We start from the raw sequence: 22067 nt of genomic DNA, 5'->3' as shown, positions 1-22067 counted from the left end.
CCCTGGTCACTGTAAAGCAGTTTATCACACACACAATGGTACAGAACTATTCTTCAATAATATTAGTCAAGGGATAATAACATCTAAGTTTTAACTGATGATATCCTTTATTATAAAGCTTCTAAAGCAATAAATACTACAAAATACAATTCCAGGCATGTTCTAATGCTTGACTGAATTGAGAAGATTTAAATTGAGATGTATACTAAACATTAGTTTACCATGCTTGTTAAATATGTCTGGAGTTTAGTCCACATTAAAAAAATGATTCACCAAATTAATTATCTAGTAGAGTTTTCCATGATTTGGATTTTGCTTATTGCATTCCCATGGTGTAGGATAGCACAAATCACTGAAAGTCCTAGAAATAATGATTAAACTGGTAGCCATAAACAACTCTTTTAGCACTAAAATTATACTCTTGGGAACCCATTTAAAACTAAAACAAACCAAGGATTTTTAGAAAAATGAGTAATTTTAGGTCTGGATCATAACATCTACAAGATGATTTTGTGTCATCTTCCATTACCGAATTTCAGGGAATGGTCAACTATTATTGGAGTCATGTCAAAATGACTCAGGAGTCAATATAAAGAGGCTCCCACTGGTCAAAGACGGAATTATATGAGCATCAGTACAGAAAAAAAATTCAATAGATTTAAACCCATCAACTGTGTTTAAATTCCATGATTTCATAATGATACCCACCACACACACAAAATCTAATGGATCCTTTTGAAAGATGCTATGAAACCAACTCTATTTTGAAACAGATAATTAAAGGGGAAAAAAATCAAGCATTTATCCTGTCTTTTCTCTACAAAATACACAATTGGTAACCAGTCAGTAAATGTGAGAAAGTCTCTAGTTATAAGAGTATTTTCACAAATAGGAAAAAGAAATAGCCTCATTTGCAACCGCTTGCTTTGAAGATCAGTGGTCTGACATTCCAAAAGACAGACAACTAGATATTACGTGCCATTTGACGAAAGATGCACTACCATCTAAGAAATAGTCTTGCCAAAAAATCAAACCTCCAACAACAATTCATTGAAAAGCCCCAAAACAGAGGAATATTCTTGATGCAAAAGATCTAACTTTTTAACTAAGAATCATCATTTTCTTTGATCTCTACTTTTTCTTCATGTCTTTAGTGAATGCTACCAACGGCTTTCTTCTTAGAAATATGTGCAACAGAATTAATGCTTGGCTTTCTCACTTCATCCAAGGTACCGCATAAACCGCAGTCACCAAGGAATAGCAATACTTCCTCGAGGTGTGGCTGCAATACAGTCAGCAGGGCTTCTTCATTAACTACATTATTCACCAACATTTCAAAATGCTTGAATCAAATTTATGCCATAGCTCCATTATAAATTACTCCAGGTCATGTACCTCTGGGGTCATACTTTATTAGTAGAAACTGTGAATGTTAAGTCAACAAATTTAATTGGTCTGATTTAACATCTACAGCAGTTACAAGGCAAAAGAAGCATAATATCATGTGTGAACGTTAATGGGTCTTTTTCTCCATCCTACAGACAAAATCTGAATGAATTCAACACTCAGTGTAGATCCTTGTTAATAAATCTCATGGATATGGAAGAAAAAAATGAATGGATTTTTTTAAAATAGCCTGTGCAAGGAGACATATTTTTGCTGTAAATCAAAATTTTGAATTAAGCAGGTTTTGCTACAGCACTTCTGTGTTGCCTGCTCTCTATTTATACTTAACTTCCAAAAAAACTACCAAAAACAAAAACAAAAAAACCCATTATATTTTTAGGCCTATATTTTAAAATACTCAAAGCTGAGAAATTATTCGTGAAGGAAAGACTTCTGATTTGCAAGAGCCAGTATTTGACACTCAAAACTGTAAGTTTTAAAGGGATCAAGGCATAAATGTTTAAAGCATAAGTAACAGCTGGAAATATTTTTTTTAAAACACCCTATTTTCTTTTTTATCTTTTTCTATCCTCAACTTAAGAAAGTGATGGATAATTTATTTCCAAAGTCAATAGATTGTATAAAATTCTATCCACAGAAACTGAGTGTATATTTTAGTCTACCAATAGTGAGTTATTTCTGTAAATGTCAAAGACAAGTCTACTTCACTATGTGGAATAACCATGATCTTATAAAGCTGCAGGTAAAACAAGTTATATATATATATATTTATATATATATATATATATATATATATATATATATATAATGTAAGGAGCTATTTAAAACATATTAAAACTTATATTTTCAATTTTAAAATGGTAAAAGTAAATGTAAAAATATGTATCAATACATTTTAAAATGAAATATTATTAATTGGCTTAAATGTCATGCCAAAGAGCTTAAGACAAATAGAAAAAAGAAAGACTGGAAGAACTTTTGTTAATGATGGTCCAAGATAAGAAGTTTGTTCTTGTGAGAAACACAAAACTGCAGAGACAAATACACCCATTCACACACACACACACACACACACACACACACACACACACACATGCACACACACACGCACACATACACACACACTTAGCCGCACCAAACACATACACAATTGGGGTATCTCAAGGACAAGGAAAATGTGAACACCCGGATTTCAGGACAAATGGAAATCAGGGAAACTTTGGGTGTGTCCACAGTAAAAATTTATGCACATTTTCTCTAGGACCTTGCCCCACCTTGTATTATAATTCCTTCTATCTTTGTGTGCAAATTCGCATAAGTGGGAAACAATCTGATTGACTGCTGAGAACCAAATGTTTCTTCCTTAATCAAGGGTGAAGCAGGAAAACTACCCAGTCATCCAGAATAGGGAAAACTCCCATTCTTCCCTCCTATGCTTCTCCTTTACTACTCACATGGAACACTTCAATTCTGACACTTCTGGTCACCAAATATGTGAGGTTTTTCCTCCCCACACCAAGCAACTCTCCAGGACAACAGCTGGATGTCCAACCATTTAACTCAATCCTGGCACTATCTACCTGGAGGTAGTGTCAGACCCCACAGGTTAAGGGCTCAGTCCCACAAGACTGCACCTCACCCCCATTTCAAATCCAACCTCAAGTAGCAGGTCCCCAGGTTACCCACAACTTCTGTCCGATTTGGCTACAAATTGGAAGTTCCCATCACCCTATCCTCAGGTTCGATTAATTTGCTAGAGCAGCTTATAGAACTCAGGAAAACTCTTACATTTACCATTTATTAAAGGATATCTTAAAGGATACCGATGAACAGATAAAGAGGTACATAGGGCAAAGTCTGAGAGGGTCCCAAGTGCAGCGACTTCAGTCCCAGTGGAGCTGGGTGCACCACCTTCCCCATGTGGATGTGTTTGTCCTCCTTGAAGTGCTCTGTACTCCCTACTGTTAGGATTTTATGGAGGCTTCTTCAGGTAAGCATGATCAATTTTATTACCTCTATTTCCAGCTCCTCTGCCCTCTCTTTGAAGCGGGGGTGGGGAGACGGATAAAAATTCCAAGCTTCTAATCATGGCTTTGTCTTTCTAGTAACCAGCCTCCATCCAGGAGCTCACCCAGAGTCACCTCATTAGAGCAGAAGAAAGCAGTTCTCTCAACACTTGGGAATTTGCAAGTGTTTTAGGGACTCTGTGCCAAGGATGGGCGACAGAAACCAATACATTATGTATTTGCCATTATCTCACAAGGGTCTATCCCTAGGCTAATTATTTATGGCTAAAGGAGTAGAGACTCATAATATAAACAGGGTGTCACCCATAAGAAGATATATAATATCTTATACCAATGAACTCTAGATTCATTTTGGAGATGTGGGTAGTTTGCAAAGAAAAGAATCATGATTTGGTCAACCATGTTCCAGAAGTTCTCATTAGTAAGAGATTAAATGTCTAACTTTATTTTGTCTTATTATTTTCATTTTACCTCATTAATGCTTTTAAAATGCGAGTGATAACGTCACACTAGTTAATTTTTCACCTACATATTTCTTCTTTTAGAGAATGAGGTTCTCAATGACTGGGACTAGAGTTGACTTTTTTTAATATGTTCATACTTTGGAGAGTGCCAAATGACTGTTACCTTGGTAAATATCTCTTTAAGGAGTGACAGTGAATTTTTTTAAATGAAGAAAATTAGATATTAAAAAATTAACTTTTAAGGTTTACTGTTACAGTGTATGGTACATATACAATTACATATGCTCTTTATACAATGTAACTTACCTCCCTTCCAGAATTTCAGCTGCTGTTTGTTACTGCCCCAACCAATGGAGTATGACATAAGTGATACTATGTGACTTCTTCTAATGCTGGGTTATTAAAAAGATACAGTTTCCAGGGTCTCTCTCCCTCTTGTGACACTTTCTTGGACACCAGCCACCATGTTGTGAGGATGCCCAGGGCATATAGACAGGATATGCATGAATAATCCATCAAACCTCTCTAGCCAAAGTCTCAGCTAACAGCCAACTTCTGTGAGTCAACGAGCCTTCAGAGTCCAGCATTTAAGTTCTCCAGCTGGACCTCCAGAACCCATAGACAACCATTCCCACTGTGTTCTGTCTGAATTCCTGACCCATATGGCCTGAATTTCTGTCTTTCCAGTGTCACCAATACACTTTCATCTCTTTAGCATCCTAATGTATCTCTAGTTTCCACAATCACAAAAAAATCAACAGAAATCCAACATTATATCTGCAAAATTTCCCCACACTCTGGATAGTCATTCGAATTCACTCAGAGATTTGAATCCATTGAGAGCCTTCAGATGCTACTTAGTAAATTGTTCACACATATTTTGTTTTAATATACTGTTCCTAATGGTTATTTTAGCATAATGGTAACACTCCAAATATACTTAATGAATGAATGCATAAAATAATTACATTAACTAATTTAAATATACTTTAAAAAAACTCCCAAAAAGGGATGTCAAATTTATTGTTAAACTAGTGAGAAAAATATGAAATGTTAATGGAAACTTCTATTCCATCATTTGAAGCATCCCTATCATTTATTCATATTTTTAAGGATATTTCAGTATTTCTAAAATGTCTTGTAGCTACTCATATTAAGAAATGAAGATAACTATCACAAGAACACACTTTTAAATCTTTTTGAACAAGGTTCTACTTGACTAGTAAGTACAATTTTATTTAAAATCTTAAAATTAATAGTTCACCTGGAATTAAGGACTCTACATAGAAGTTACTTACTAGATAAAATGTGTATTTTTATTTGTAAAAATATGCTCTAATTCTTCAAAGTTTTCAATATTTGCTGTAAGTACACTGCAATGCTTTTGCTTTATTTCTGATACTATATACTTACATTATAGGTAAACATTTAAAAATAGTGTCCAATTATTATAACAGGTTTTGCATCACTCCTGGGGGAAGGCCCTGCATTTACTAGCCTCATTTCTTTTATTCTGTCAGGTCCTGTCACAATGAGGGATTTCAAATAGTTCATGGACTTTCTCTGCCATAAGCCCAGGTCTTGGCAGATAATAAGTGTTCAATAAATATGGACAGAATAATCAATGAATAAATTCACACAAAACAATACCAGAATATGAAGGATGAAGTGATTATGGGCAGTTTTTCTCTGTAAGCAACTGTATTAAGTACTGATTCATAATCACAAACAACCAGTTCCTCACAAAATTCACTATGAATCCTGAATGCAAACTGTATATCTCCCTGGTGTTTATTTCCATGATTTAAAAGATGTTCAACATAAATAATAGTAAGCAGCATCATGCTGGACTAAACTTCAAATATATTTCCTAAACTTGTGATACTGATAGCTGTGAACCCACATACCAGATGGTGAGTGTGCAACCTTGCAATCTCATCTCATGGACAGTGGCTAGCTAACCTGTGCTGTCTGAGGACCTAGACACAAAAAACTTACAGAGTAGTTGACTTCACTGTTTTCCCAATACTTATGGCAAAGCACCACCTTAGAACAACCAGTAAAATATATACTATGGTGAAATATTGCAGTAAAATATACACTATGGTGAAACAGCAATGAAAGGAAAGCAAAGTAGGGGAAAAGAGAAAAGGGGAGGGGCAGGAAGGAGAGGAGTGGAGAATAGAAAGTGGGGAGGGAAGGAGAGAAAATACTTATGAAGCACACTCTGAATTTTTCTCAATGGTTTTCCTACAGAATGCAGACATTACTCAAAACTTTCACACTAAATGTGAATTCAGTGGAGTTCTGTATTTCCACGCAGGATCAGATGGGATCTTGACCATTCTAAAAGAAGACATTGAAATACATAACTAATTGATTGTTCTATCTTCTTTAGCAATTTTAAGAACAGGCTGATATTCTGAAACTCTTGATATACATATTATATATGATATATATATATCATATATGTAATATATATATATATATTCTACCTCTCTATCTAATGTTAATTAAGATTATGTTCAGCTGCACATAACAAAAAAAAATCCAAATAACACTTTTTAAAATAATGTTTGAAATAAGCATTTCATTCCAAATATGAGAACATGGTTGTTAGAGACCTAAGCTCCATTTCTTTTTCTGCTAAATTGTCCTTAGAAAATGCCTTATGTATTCAACATCACCTCATGGTCTAAGACAGTTGCTGGGTCTCCAGCTACCAGGTCTGCATTCTAAGAAGTAAAAAGGAGAAAAGTGTGAGGAAGGGAGAGGAGGAATAGTGCTTGCCACTTAATTTCTTTTTAATATGAGGTAAAATTTACAGGAAATAAAATACATAAATATGAAATGTACAATTTGATAAGTTTTGAAACAGGCATACAATTGTCACACCATGACTCTCATCAAGAAATAGATTGGTTCTGTCCCTCTAGAGAGTTCTCTTGTTCTTCCTATCAGTCCTTACCCCAGATAGGCAACAATCTTCTTACTTTTCATTCCATAGGTTAGTGTCATCTGTTGTTTTTTTTTTTTATTTTTTGAATTTCATATAAGCTGAATCACACAGTAGGTATAATATTTTTGGTATTTGCTCATGTTGCGTTTATTATTTGTTCATTACTTTTTAAACTGCTAAGTAGTTTTCCATTATATAGTCATATCAAATGTTAATTTAGTCTTCTGTTTACAGACATTTGGTTTGTTTCCACTTTGGGGTTATCATGAAGAAAATTGCTACAAACATTCCTGAACAAATATTTTTGTGGGCATTTAGGTAAATATCTAATTTGGAGTGAAGTTGCTAATCATAGTATGTTTAACTTTAGAAAAACTGTCAGAGATTTCCAAAGTGGTGGCACCACTTTGTACTCCAATCAATAATATTCCAGTAAATTGACATCTTTGCCAACGTTTGGTTTGTCAAGTTTTAAAATCTTACTCATTCTAGTGCTTCCCTGGTGGTGCAGCGGTTGAGAATCCCCCTGCCAATGCAGGGGACACAGGTTTAAGCCCTGGGCCAGGAAGATCCCACATGCCGTGGAGCAACTAAGCCCATGCGCCACAATTACTGAGCCTATGCTCCAGAGCCCACAAGCCACAACTGCTGAGCCCACGTGCCACAACTACTGAAGCCAGCGCGCCAAGAGCCCATGCTCCACAACAAGAGAAGTCACCACAATGAGAAGCTCTCACACCGCAACGAAGAGTAGCCCCCGCTCGCCGCAACTACAGAAAGCCCACACGCAGCAACAAAGACCCAATGCAGCCAAAAATAAATAAATTTATAAAAAAATAAAATAAAATTTTACTCATTCTAGTTCATCTCAGTGTGATTTTAATTTGCATTTCTCTGATGATGAGTGATATTAAATAATTTTTTCATGTGATTATTGGCCATTTACATACTTTCTGTGAAGTTCTGATTAGTCTTTAGCCCAGTTTTTAAAAAGGGCTACTTGTACATTTACTTATGGATGTGTTGTAGCTATTTATGTATTACAGATACAAGTCATTTGTTAGATATGAGCATTTCGAATATTTTTTCAAGTCCTTGGCTTGTTTATTTCCTTAATGATGTCTTTTAATTTTGATAAAGGTCAATTTAGCTTTTGTAAGGCTAGCATGTTTGTTGTTAAATAATCTTTGCTCACCACAAAGTTGCTAAAATATTCTCCTTTGTTTTCTAATTTCTAGGTTCTTTGCCTTTCCCTATTTTAGAATTAATTGCCAAGTTCTCTAAAACAATTACTAGCCTTTTGAGATTTTAATTGGGATTTAGTTGAATCTAGACATCAATTTGAAGAATACTGACCTCTTAACAAAACTGAATTTTCCAACCTACAAATATGGCATATCTCTCCATTTTTAAGATTGTTTTGAATTTCCCTTTGCAATATATGTAATTTTTCAATATATAGAAACTGTGCAGGAATTCCCTGGTGGTCCAGTGTTAGGACTCCACCCTTCCTCTGCAAGGGGGCATGGGTTCAATCGGGGAGCTAAGATCCCACGTGCCTCATGGAGCAGCCAAAAAAAGAAAGAAAGAAAAAGAAAGAAAGAAAGAAAGAAATTTTGCATATATGTTGTCAAATGTATTGATAATCATGAGGGATATTGGTCTTGCAATTTTCTTGAGATGTTGGAAGTGTATTTTCTCCCTTTATATTTTAGTTAGTTTTTTTTTTTTTTTTTTTTTTTTTTTTTTTTGCGGTACGCGGGCATCTCACTGTTGTGGCCTCTCCAATTGCGGAGCACAGGCTCCGGACGCGCAGGCTCAGTGGCCATGGCTCACGGGCCCAGACGCTCCACGGCATGTGGGATCTTCCTGGACCAGGGCACAAACCCATGTCCCCTGCATCGGCAGGCGGACTCTCAACCACTGCGCCACCAGGGAAGCCCTATTTTAGTTTTTTAATTAAATTTTTCCCTTCCCCACTTCAGTAACCATGTTTGTTTTCTATCTCTGTGAGTCTGTTTTTGTTTTGTAAATAAGTTCATTTGTATTATTTTTTTAGATTCCACATATAATTGATATGTGTCTTTCTCTGTTTGACTTATATCACTTAATATGATCTCCCTTTATATTTTGAAAGAGGTTGTGTAAAATTGGTATTGTTTTTCCTTAAATGTTTGGTACTATTGTAGCCATCTGGGTCTGGATATTTTGCTGGAAGATTTTTATTACAAATTCAATTTATTTAATAACTATAAGGATATTTAGATGTTTCATTTTTGTCTTTATCAATTGAACAGCCTTTAATTCTTTAAGAATTTGCACACTTCTTCTATGTTTTTGAGTTGATTGCCATAAAAAGCTGTTTATAATATTTTCTTATTGCTATTATTTTAATGTATGCAGAATTTGTAGTGATAGCTTCCATTCCGGTATTGGTATATTTCTCCTCTCTCTGTCTCTGTCTCTATCTCTGTCTCTGTTTCTCTCTCTCTCTTTCTCTCTCTCATGTGTGCACATAAGCTCTATCCTATTTTGAGGCGGTTTAATAATTATATTAAACTTTCAAAAACAAAGTTTTATCTTTCCTTTATTACTTATATCTTTTCAATATTTTATCAATTTTTCATTATGGAACACATTTCCTGCTTCTTCATATATCTAGGTACTTTTTATTTTGTACTGTATATTTCAGATAACCTCGTTGTAGTGAGTTCGCATTATGCTGGTAATCTTTAAAAGTTGTTAAATTATGTTTCTATAGGCAGGTAAATTACTGGGGGATGTCTTCGATCCTTTATTCTTTGTTAGGATTGCTCTGGTCTATGTCAGTTGTATCCTTAGTCTCAGGCTGTGCCTCTTACTCTAGAGAATGTTTCTTACTCCAAATGTAGGGCCTTTCAGGGATGTCAGCTGAATGCCTGAGGTTCTCGGGTCTCTCCACTCTAGATGGACTGGAATTCCAAAGCCTCTCAGTCCTATACAACCTCTGCTATCTGTTATCCATGAGTCTACACTTTGCTAGGCTTTGTGAAGTCCCACCCTGCACATGGAGAGTCAAGACTTTGGCTACAGAACTATGTTGAACTTCCATGCAGGCTCCCAGGCCCACACCTCTGTGTAGCTCCTCGTGTATCTCTCCTTTATGATATCCTGGTCTCCAAAACTGAGTACTAAAGTAGGCTGAAATTCCAGCCACTGCCTCTTCAGCCCAGTGAGATTAACATTCTCTTTGAGCTCCACCTCTCTGCACCCAGGTAAGAAAGTTCCCCCATTCACAGAGCCTGGGAGAAGGTTGCAATCGTCTCTTGTGTTACTTTTCTCTCAAGGATAACAGTCCTGCTGTCTGTTGTTCAATGCATTAGAAAAGCTGTTTGAGACATTTTTAATGTATCAGTTTGGAGTAGTGAGTTTTATAGTTTGGAGTAAGAGGGCAAGCCCAGTATTAGTTACTCAGTTATGGCCAGAATGAAAGGTCCAGTGAAACCTCTTTTTTGTTTTTGTTTTTGTTTTTTGTTTTTGTTTTTGTTTTTTTGCGGTACGCGGGCCTCTCACTGCTGTGGCCTCTCCCGTTGCAGAGCACAGGCTCCGGACGCGCAGGCTCAGCGGCCATGGCTCACGGGCCCAGCCGCCATGGCTCACGGGCCCAGCCGTTCCGGGGCATGTGGGATCCTCCCGGACCGGGGCACGAACCCGCGTCCCCTGCATCGGCAGGCGGACTCTCAACCACTGTGCCACCAGGGAAGCCCAGTGAAACCTCTTTTAAAAGAATTTTCCCTGAAATCCCACTCATGCTTGTGCTGACGTATCATTGACCACTTTTATCTGCAAGTGAGGTGCAGAAAGCAGTGTTTTAATTAGGCCCATTGGCACCTCCAACAATATGAAAGTCTGTTTTTAAAGATGAAGGAGATCAATAAGGACCTACTGTATAGCACAGGGACTTCTACTCAATATTCTGTGATAACCTATATGGGAAAAGAATCTGAAAAAAATGGGTATATGTATATGTATAACTGAACCACTTTTCTGTACACCTGAAACTAACACAATACTGTAAATCAACTATACCCCAATATAAAATAAAAATTCATCCCCCAGCAATCCACTGTGTGCAGACCACTAAAGAATATCCTGCTATAAGAATGACTTTTCAAAAATGTTATTTTCCTATTCCTTATTAAAGGCAAAAAAATGATTTTAGGGCTAGAAAATCTGGCTTTCCTTCTACTGATTATATCTGTTATTATGGGCAAATAACTTTAAAAGACTGAAAATCAATTTTATCAAATAAAATACAGACTATTGTCACCTCATACGGTTGATGTAGAAATCATATGAGGCAATGTATAACATGCGAAGTCATTTACACAAAAGAAAAATAGTTCTGATTGATTGGGTGTGTATTATGATGGCAGGCCCTGAGTTCTTCAAATTACATACATGTAATCTTAGCTTCACAATAATTCCTCCTTGAATACAAGGAAAAGAGTACATCTAATATAGTTGGATTTATACTGCCTTAAATGTTTTTGTAATTTGTTCTTGCAAAGAAACTTGGCATTAATATCTTTCCAGTAAGAATGTTAATACATTTGACTATCCACTCCAGGGTGAAAAATCTATGATATCATAATGAAATATAATTGTAAGTAATCCTTTGAATATTCTTAGAAAACTGCCTGTAATTACATGAAAGAGCATAAGGTGTCTTGGGGCTTTTTACCAACTGTTTCCTGTCATCATGTCAGTCCTTGGAATTAGAAAATTTTAGATTCGAATGGGTTTGATCAGACAAGGATATAGTGAAACAAATGGAGACTTTGATAGACTTCTCCAGTGGCGACATGATGAATTTCATTCTTGCTACAGAGCTCACCGAATTATATTCCAGACAAGCTGTGACAGGTGGACTCAACTTACTGTGCTACACCCTGATGACATATTTGAAAGCATAATGTCTTCTCAAAATTTATTTTAACATAAATATAAATTAGGAAAAAAACAGTATTCTTCCACAAGTAATGAAAACTACATAGGTAAGTTAAACTCCTGACTTTTCAGGTTGAGGCAGAACCCTAACTAAGTAATCTACATTCCTCCATGTTTTAAACACAATGTGAGAGCAGCTCAGTGGGACTCTATAGGACAAAGAATTGGCCAAAATATATAACTGCAAAGACCTCTCTTGGATCACCATCTCCCACCCACCACACCCATGTGACCTTGCACATTCTTCCAAACGACTGAAGTTACCAAAATGAATGTGTAGATCAAATCTCATTTCATCCCTTGAATCACCTCAGGCCAACCTTTCAGCACCACTTCTTGGATGAGACTCTAATGGAGACAACGCCTAATACCATAGATCTTCTGGTACTAGTTCTGCTAAAAGTTAAATAGGGCATCGCAAACCATTAAAAAGACTTGAGTTCACTTTTTTTAATTGACTTTTAAGAAGTGATTCTAATTTCTTAGTTTTATTTAGTTGTTCTGCAACAATGTGTATTCTCAGTTCAATAGGAAAATTAATCAAATAAGGATTAAGATTAAAAATAAAGGATAGAGATTGTCAATTTAAGCACAGCTTTGTTTAGGGCAGCAAGCCCTTTATCTCACTACAGTTATGCATGTGACAATAGGTATTCACTAATTACTAAGAAGAATTAGGAATTAACTTAGGCTACATGGACTACCCTGATGTTATCATATTGTAGTAGGATATGAAAGTGAAGAAAATCAATACCTATAGTTCATCCCCATATAAATAATAATAAAAATTAAAGTTGTAGGTAAGCAAATATCTAATTCCATTGTTTGGTTAAGTCAAGCATCCAAATCATATAATCTGTAAACATAAAACGTATTTGGAAAACAAAAGTTCTTTGTAAGGGTCCCAGAGAAATTCACTTTGAATAGGGCTTAGGGCTCTCCCAACAAACATCATAGTGAAATAAGCATTTCTTTCTCTAGCCACTAGAAATTAAAGCCTTGCAGAGAAAGCTGGGTGGTAGTAATTGTTGATATACAGTTTGAAGGTAGGTCCCAATATTGTGCTTGAAGTAGAAGTATGTAATTGGCTTACAGCTATGCATTATTTTGCCCAGGAAGGCCAGCCCTTTTTCTGATACACATCTTGAAGTGTTTAAGCAGGCAGCCTCTAATTAGGTCAAACACCACCCTACTAGCCCTGTGGGATGCGGCCTAAAGTCTACTGATCTGGACAATCTGATGTGACTCTAGTTTGTGCCTTGGTGCTGGTGAGTTGACTGTCTATCCCTATACTGATGAGGCTGACTCAATTCCACAAATTGCTGCCAGTAAAACACCAAAGATTCCCTCCAACCCTACCTTTCATTCCAATAATCATGTGTTATTCCCTGCCTGGAGTTTTAAGAAACCACAATGGTAACCTCCCCTCTATGGAAAGGGATAGTCCATTTCTGCCCTAAACTAGCCTTACTAATGTGGAAAGATGGCATTAAAACATTTCCTTATGGTGGCTGCATGAGGCAGCCTGTACTCTCAGAGTTTATTAAGGGAAAAATGGGCAGAAGTGGGTCACATAACAAAGAATAAATGTGGAGTCAGCTTTAGTCCTGTCCATTGAGACTTCCCAGAGGGGCAAACAGGCACTAGTGGAGAGAAGCTGAAAATATTTTGATATCTGGGGGCTGCAGAAGGAGTAAGCAACAGGCCATAGCATAGATGCCTTCACGTGGGTCAAGGGAGCTTCAGAAGAAAGACCTCCAGTGATGGAGTCCTCCAAAGAACCAAAGCTTAACTTGAATAGCTGCCAGGCCCACAGACCACAAACCAATGAGAGAGTTTCCATCACATGAGAAGTTTTCTTTGCCCCATTTAACTCTGCTTCCCTTTTTGTATTCCAACCCTGGAAGGGCAGAAACAGATTCTAGCAAGAGAGAAGGAAGAGAGGACTCCAGCCCCCCACCTCTATGGTCTTTCTCTGGCCCTTTCCCCTGGCAGGGCACACTGGGCAGGAAGAAGATTTGACTTCAAATCAAGCTTGGAGTGTTGAAATTTTATGGGCTGGAATTTTGGAGTAAAGATTGTGTTTGGTAACCAACCAGGGGGTAAGAGGGGGGGAGGGATAAATTGGGAGATTGGGATTGACATATACACACTACTATATATAAAACAGATAACTAATAAGGACCTACTGTATAGCACAGGAAACTCTACTCAATACCCTGTAATGGCCTATATGGGAAAAGAAAATTAAAAAAATGAGTGAATACATGTATATGTATAACTGATTCACTTTGCTGTACACCTGAAACTAACATGACATTGTTATGTTAGTACTCCAATAATTTTTTTTTTAAATCACAGAAAATAAAATAAAAAAAAAAAAATTCTGCTGGTCCTCAAAAAGAAAAAAAAAAAAAAAAGATTGTGTTTAATAACCAAAAAATTTTTATCCAGTGGTTGGAGGAGAAAAAATAAAGTTGCTTTATGATTACAAATTTGTTTTCTTATGTTTTTAAATATTTTGTGGACCTAAGTAAGTTCTTGCAATAAATTTGACTTATCTAAAGAGAATAGAAGGTGCTCTAAATCCATGTTGGAAATTTGAGAATTTTTTTTTTGAGAATTTTGGAAACGCTATAGCAGAAATGTGAATAAACAAAAATTATGTATGTTAAGTATTCGAATAAACTCTCAAAAGTAACAGCTTGTCTTTAGTGCTTTTCATGGGTCTCATAAAGTATTATCTGTTTGGTACACATTTGGAGAAAGGCAAGACAGAAAACAAAGAGAAAATGGAGACAGTGAGGGGGGGTAGGGGGACAGAAGAGACTGGAAAATCGGGACTGGCTTAACCATTTCTGACTTTCTTCAGAGTTTTTGGGAAGATGACAGCTGGAAACAATGATAGATGTAAGTCCTCTAAAAAGAATGGCATTAAAACAGTGACTGAAATAAGAAAAAAATATGAAAATTATGCAAAAACTTAGATAGTTTTATATCTGGAGATGTTGTATGGTCTACCAGACAGAGAAAATGTTACCAAAACAAAACAAGACAAAATAAATAAATGCAATATACTGTCATGATCAAAGGTTTATAGCACTCAATGAAAACTGAGTAAAATTATTCACTTAAGGGACAATTAAATATGAAATTCAATCCAGCAGCTGAGATGGGAGATGCAGTCTCTAAACCTGGACAAGAGAATAACAACACCTGCAACCTGTGCAGTCACACAAGACCCCTTGCTTAGTAAGGCCCTGCACTTTTTTGGACGTTCTACTCCCACTATCTTGGCCTTGACATTCTTAATACATTTTGAAAGAGTCTTGCATTTTCATTTTGCACTGGGCCTTACCAGTCCTGGGGGTAAACTATGCAGATTTGAGGACAATGATATAAAGTATAAGTTAGGAAGATCCATCTCATTGACTCTCCCCAAGGCTAAAGAGTTCCATCAGTGTTGCTAGCAAAAATCAACAAGCATCCCAGGTGATGACTGTTATCATGGAATCTGTTTGGACTGGTATCTCCCAAAATACTTTACAATGATATAATCACTTCCTTAGTGCTAAGTACCTTTCAAACATGGGAATATTTAGAATTAAGTATATAAATTAAGATGATCAAAGAGTTTAAAGAATTTGAACATTTGATCATTTAAATATGTCTATATTCAAGAGGATTTAGCCCCTGAAAGTTAAAAGACTATTGTATAGAACAGGGAATGTAGCCAATATTTTATAATAACTGTAAAATGGAGTAAAACCTTTAAAAATACCTCAGTAAAAAAATACTTTTAATGAAAAAGACAGGTACTTCACTGGTGTCTCACTGGTTAAGAATCCACTTGCCAACACAGGGGACACGGGTTCAAGCCCTGGTCCAGGAAGATCCCACATGCCACGGAGCAAGTAAGCCCGTGCGCCACAACTTCTGAGCCCACGCACCTAGAACCCGTGCTCTGCAACAAGAGAAGCCACCGCAGTGAGAAGCCCAAGCACCTCAATGAAGAGTAGCCCCCACTCATCACAACTAGAGAAAGCCCGCGCGCAGCAGTGAAGACCTAATGCAGCCAAAAATAAATAAATAAATAAACTTATTTTAAAAAAAGACAGACTTGTGATTACAATTTGAAATTTTTTTAATTGAAAAATTAATTTAGGCTTCAGTTATGCTAACTCCATACATATTCTTGAAACACTTAAAAGAATTTAAGAATCACCATATTTACAAGTTAATCAGGTTTAAATTCCTTCAAAATAATTGTTAATATTTGGTAAGTTTAGAAATAAAATACAAAAAAAATTTAAACATGACATAATTTCAGAAAACTGTTTTTTAAACTTTAGCTTTATTTATTCTCACATATTAATTTGAAAAACAAAGTAAGCCTCTGAAAATCATTTTCTCCATCCGAAAGTATTTGAGAATAATATAATAAAAAGTCACATGCCTAAATCCCTGGAACTTGAAGTAATTGTGTCCATTCATTCACTCATTTATTTAACAAACATTCATTCAGCAGCGTGCTAGGTGTATAATGGTGAACAAATAGAACTGATCACATCCTGATGTCAGTTAGGTATTGGTTTGGAAAGTTAATAGTTATCATAAACTTGGCTTATGTGTAAAATGAGCCTGTGTTCCTGATTTCTGGGGACAGCTTAAACAACTGGTAGGTCAAACATTTTTATCTTATATTGAACAGATTGGAACCCCAGGTCCTAATTTATGCCTATTGTTCTGGCATAGTTACTAATAGTTCCATTTTTACACTCAAACTTTGGATGGTAAAGCATGTGACTTTACCCTTTACCCATGTGACTTAATCCTCTAACTTAGCTAAGCCACAACAGCACACATATGTTTTATAAGCTAGGGTAGCCCTGTCCAATAGAGATAATGTGAACCACAAATGTAGTTTAAAATTTTCTAGTAGCCACATTCATAAGAGGAAAAAGAAGTTGGTAAATTGTAAGAGCATGTTTTGTTAAACTAAATATATCTAAAGTACTATATTTTAAACATGTGGCACTAACCTCATTTCAGGTACTCAGTATACACATGTGGCTAGTGGCTACCATATTGGAAAGCACAGATCTAAGTTTTTGCTTCCCCTGCTGTGGCTTAAACTTGTACATCAAAGCTTTACCACACAAAAGTACTTTTTGCAGTGAATAGAAACATAAATCTTCCCTTATCAGTTTCCTTCAACATATAGAAAACCTGCTCCACAAGGCTTTCTGTGACTGTAAGAGTTCAATGTGTTTCCACTTTGAGGCTCCCCACAAGACTACTGCACAAATCAGTTCCTAATGTAGTTTTGTTCTTTGTGAGGCAGGCTTCCATCCTATTCTACAGGAGATATAAATTGCTTGACATTCAAGGAGATGAGGTTTTGTTGGGCTGCTAAGCTATCCGATAGAGGTTCACAGACCAAGAGAGAAGGCTGGTCATGGATTTTCTCACTGTGTTGACTTCCTTACTGAATAATGGCTCACTGTAGGACACTTGAGAAATCAATCTATCATTGTAGTTATAGGAATGCCTAGGTATAAGTTGTATACCATTATGTGTAATTTTGTTTCTGTTCACAAGTCCATCTCTAGCCCCTGGGAATGTTGCTAAACAAAATGTTGCAGAATCATCCAACATATCAGGAACTACAGGCTCCAAAGTAGGTTCAGAAAGAAGGAATCAGGATAAACTAATTCAGTATCTCTCCTGATGTCCTGACCTGAAGGTATGAGACCCTGGGAAGAAGGAAGCACATTCCAGCACCTCTGTCTTATCTTCCCTCCAAAAACTTGTGAAGGACTATCTAATATTTGGGAGTGCAAAATGTGTATGCATGCAACACTTCAGTCCCATGATCTAAGTATCTGGGATTTAACCCCCAGGGGGTGCATTTCCACTTTTTACCTTGGAAGAGACAACACAACGTAGTATAGTCATTGCTCCCTAAATTATTCCACAGAAGAAAACTTAATGGCAGAAATGTATGAATACTGCTTAGAGGAAACCAAATCACACCAAATGTATTTAAAGTCTCCTGGTGTATCCTAAAAATGTTAAGTAAATTTGCATTTTATTATATATGTGTTGGTTTTAACACACAAATAGTGTATTTCCTCAAAACGTTAGAGGAAAGTAAAGTTTTATGGACAAAATTTCCTCCAGGACAGAGAATAACTAGATTCTTTGTGTGTCTGCTATTGCTCCTCTGTACCTTACCTCCTACAGACACACATGACTTTGTTTAACAAAGTCACTTTATTAATCCATAGTTTAACAAATGGTCATAGAGCTCTTATCTCATGCCAGGCCCTATGCCATTTGCTAGGAAAACAGTCTTTATAAGAAATATAGCTGGTGCCTTTCTTTGTAAAGTTTGCACACACATTTATCCATAGAACTGCTGGCTCAATATTTTCCACCAAAAAGATATCTTATAAATGCCTACTGAATCAATGAGAAAAAATGGTGAAAAAAATACTAGTTAATGTATAGAAGGAGTGTAAATATCTGTCATTTTCACTACTCTTTCTGGAATGTCTTTTTAATATTGGAATAGAGAGGGAGGCGTTAAGCTCTCCCTCTATCGTTTGAAGTGGTGACTTCAATAGACGACTTCAGTGCTGGTGTCGTGATTCACATAGAAGTGCATCCAAGGTAAATCCAGACCCTCCCAATTCAGGAGGAGCCAACAGTTGACCAGTATTCAGAGAGTAACTCTCATGTTTACTGAGAAGATCAACACTGAGCAGTAATAGCAAGAAGAGCCTTTTGGAGTGGCTTTTGTCTGTCCTTGGGGAGCTCAGAGGGCAAGCAGTCTAACACCAGAAAATAAGATGAAGGAGATAGAAGGAAATATTTAGGAAGATTGATGTGAAAAAATTCTGGGACTAGTACACTCCTTGATGTCTGTAGCTAAAAATGAGAAAGATTGTGCTATATGGATGGTCTTCACGATGGATTCCTCAGAAGTTCTGAAGCTGGGCCACTGCTCTATGACAAACATAAACATCTTTGCATATTCAGACTCTGAATAAGATTTCATTTGCAAAAAAAAAAAATATTTCTAGAGCTTAAAAAGTTGAAATCTGCCAGCATAAATGATTTATTTCTTTTCATCATATTCTGAAAGTCTACATTTCTAATGATGAAAAAAGAAGCAGAATCTTTTGACCAATCTTTTGTTGAATTCATAATTATATGAAAAAAAGCTATTTTTTCTTAATGTGCAATTAATGAGAGGAAATTATAGCTCCTCAGTAGTCTAGTTTAAATCGCTGTGTGAACTATTTCAAATGAATAAAAATACCTGCTAGCACAGCCTTAAGTGTTGAAAGCAGTTAGCTCAGTAAAAATAGGTATTCATTAGGCAAACATTTAGCTTGTCTATGCTGGAGTCCCTCCAGAATGAGGTGTGACTTTCTCCTTAAGTCAAACTTAATTATTTAATGATGCAATTAAAAATAGTGGATGTTTTAGATTATGATTTATGAGGTATGAAGTTCCACTACTGTACAGCTGCCTATCTTGCAAGGCTTCTTTGTGTCCATAAAATGTGATAAGATTTTCTTGTAGTTTATCTAGCCAAATTTGTGGGAGAAAACTTGACTCAGCCTTCAGAAAATTTCAGAAGTCATATCTTTTGCATAGTGTTAATTTTTCATCTGTTTAGTCTGTCATTTTTATCTTTAGGCAGCGATAATCTCATATTTAAAAAAAATCTTAATTAAACTATGGAAAATAAATGAGCTATATCTTTCTGAGATGACAAGTTGAGCGACAAATTTACTTCAAAGTTGAACTAAACACCAAACACTGATACAATTCAAAACATGTTTTACAACGATATACTCTGATCTTTTATAAGATTTTTAAACACATGATAAAATATTGATTGACTTCTCATTATAAATATTGGAACTTATTCATTTACACAAAAGGGAAAACAAGCAAACATTTATCTGAGATACAACGGGCAGAAGGAGGAAGTATTGACACTCTTCTTCAGTCTTTGCTCGTCTTGCACTATTTCTAGCTGGTATTTTGAATTCTATCCTATGCTTCCTTAGTGAAATAGAGGTGACCATGTTGGGTGGGAGACATGGCTAGTTGATATATTTCATTTCACCAGATTGAAGAACAACAACAACGTCTTCTTATAATTAATATGACTTGGATCCCCATCTCAGTGCAAGTTTTTCTTTTCCACCAAGAATACTTTTAAAATATAGCCAAAACAAAATCAAAACTACAATGAGGTCTCAACACACACTGGTCAGAACAGCCATAATCAAAAAGTCTACAAATAATAAATGCTGGAGAGGAAGTGGAGAAAAAGGAAACTCCTACACTGTTGGTGGGAATGTAAATTGGTGGAGAACAGTATGCAGGTTCTTTAAAAAAACAAAAATAGAGCTACCATAAGATCCAGCAATCCCACTCCTGGGCATAACTCTAATTTGAAAAGGTGCATGCACCCTAATGTTCATAACAGCACTATTTACAATAGCCAAGACAGGAAGCAACGTAAATGTCCATCACAGATGAATGGATAAAGAAAGTGTGGTATATATACACAATGGACTATTTCTCAGCCATATAAAAGAATGACATAATGCCATTTGCAACAACATGGATGGACCTAGAGATTGTCATACTAAGTGTAGTAAGTCAGACAAAGACAGATATCATATGATATCACTTATATGTGGAAGCTAAAAAAAATGATACAAATGAACTTATATACAAAACAGAAATAGACTCACAGACAGAGAAAACAAACTTATGGTTACCAAAGGGGAAAGGTGGTGGGAGGGACAAATTAGGAGTTTGGGGTTAACAGATACACAATACTATGTAAAAAAAAAAATAGATAACAACAAGGGCCTACTGCATAGCACAGGGAACTATATTCAGTATCTTGGAAAAGAACCTGAACAAGAATGTCTGTATGAACATACATATACATACATATATGTAAAAAACTGAGTCACTTTGCTGTACACCTGAAGCATTTTCAATCAACTATACTTCAATTTAAAAAAATCTAAAATGTAGCCAAAACAAATAGGGTTTGTATGTGCACGAAGCCCTTTGCCTGTATAAACTAAGCTAATCCTCGCAAAGCTATGAGGTGGATCATATTATTATACCATTTTACAAATGGTAAAATTGAAGCCTAGTGTCATTGGCCAAGGATGTCACAGACAGTACCTGGGAAAGACAAAGATCCAGATTTTAACAACTACTCATCTTCCATGGTGAATATATTCTTTCCACTATGACAAATTGCCTATAAATAATAGCCTTGAAGATAGCTACCTATGTCTACACAGTTTCCTGTGCCAATTATAAAATGAAAAGACACATAGCTGATTTCCCATTATTTTCAAATGTTTTAGAGAGTCTTTAAAAAGATGGTGTTCAAGCATATTTTAAGTGAAAAAAGAATCAGTTATAAAAGAGTTTATAAAGTACAGATATAGTATTTAAATATATGCTGTAAATACATCTATAAAGACTTGATGTATAAAGATTTGATGAATTAATCATTTATGAATAGTTGATTACATGTTAGATGATGGTTAAAAATTGTAGAGTATAAATACACATTTTTAAAGTATGCTTAAATATATATGAAGACTTGAAGTGTATACATGAAACATTAATAATTATTTATCAATGGTTAATTTTATTATGGATGACTTAAGTGTTCATCTTAAATATCTTTTCTATTCATAATGACCACTAGCCTTATTTATTCTTCTCCCTGACTCCAGCGAGGTCCATAACAGCTCTCCTACCTGGGTAGCTAGAGCACAGGGTTCTATTAAGCGTTCCTTGCTCTCCTGGAACATTGCACAGAGGCCGCTCCTAGGTGGACCCCGACTTCCTGTGCATGCTGGCCAGATTGCATCAGTCCTGCACTCCATGCCACTGAGATGGGTCATACCTGAAGCGACGGGCACCAGTGGCTCCAAGTCCAACACAGTCCTGACAATACTTAGCTCCCATTTACAGCTCCTTTCTAAAATGTTTTGCTTATATTTCCTTCTTACAATCTTATCATTCCTGACATTACAGATAGTTCTTTACACATTTTTTTACCCAGCTTGAAGATGTTTGAAAACAGGGGCTGTGTTCAAATATCAAATAAGTCTCCCAAAGCATAATTTTCTTACATGTGTGCAACTCTAAAGATAT

The sequence above is a fragment of the Tursiops truncatus genome, chromosome 2 (assembly GCF_011762595.2).
Source record: "Tursiops truncatus isolate mTurTru1 chromosome 2, mTurTru1.mat.Y, whole genome shotgun sequence".
Classification (NCBI taxonomy): Eukaryota; Metazoa; Chordata; class Mammalia; order Artiodactyla; family Delphinidae; genus Tursiops; species Tursiops truncatus.
This window is presented reverse-complemented; position numbering follows the sequence as displayed.